The sequence below is a fragment of the Chrysochloris asiatica genome, unplaced genomic scaffold, assembly GCF_000296735.1.
Source record: "Chrysochloris asiatica unplaced genomic scaffold, ChrAsi1.0 scaffold00027, whole genome shotgun sequence".
Taxonomy (NCBI): domain Eukaryota; kingdom Metazoa; phylum Chordata; class Mammalia; order Afrosoricida; family Chrysochloridae; genus Chrysochloris; species Chrysochloris asiatica.
Window position 1 is genome coordinate 5467188 of NW_006408545.1, and position 576 is coordinate 5467763.

The 576-nt window shown below is 40.3% G+C and overlaps 1 protein-coding gene across 1 annotated transcript in view; it reads right to left on the reverse strand.

The window, feature by feature from the left end:
* The window catches only part of SLC35F1 (solute carrier family 35, member F1), a 608564-nt gene that overhangs the window by 25232 nt on the left and 582756 nt on the right, over positions 1-576 (reverse strand). The gene's annotated exons all lie outside the window — the stretch shown is intronic.

Consider the following 576-nt stretch of genomic DNA (forward strand, 5'->3'; position numbering starts at 1 on the left):
AAAAAAAAAAAAAAAGTTGTCTTTCACGATATGAAAGTTTTCTTCCAGCAACTCTTGTACAATTTTTTCCCTGGTTTTATTTGTCTTTTCCTGTTCTGGAATTCCAGACACACATAAGTTATTCCTCTTGATAGTGTTCCACATAAATCTTAGACTTTCTTTGGATCTGCAACCATTTGCAAAAGCTCAAGATGGCCTCTGATAGCCTGCTTGTTTTTCTTCTTTCTCACTACCTCTGTTCAGCTTTCTCTTCCAGTTAGCACTCAGTCCAGCTCTCTGACCTATTGTCTGAAACCCAGTGTTCCAGGACCACCCTCTGTATCGACTTCACTTGTTCCCCCATGTCTTTGTTTCAGAGGGTCTGGTCATCACATCTGCCTACTCTGCCATCTTGCCCTGAGAATCCTTCCTGGCTGTACGTCTTCCAACACAGATTTATATTCTGGCAGTCCATGGTATTTTCAATATTCTTCTCCAACACCGTAAGTCAAATCAATCAATTCTCCAAAGGTCTTCCTTATTGTCTAACTTTCATATGGAGATAAGGTTATTGAAAATACTAGGGTTCGAGTTGGC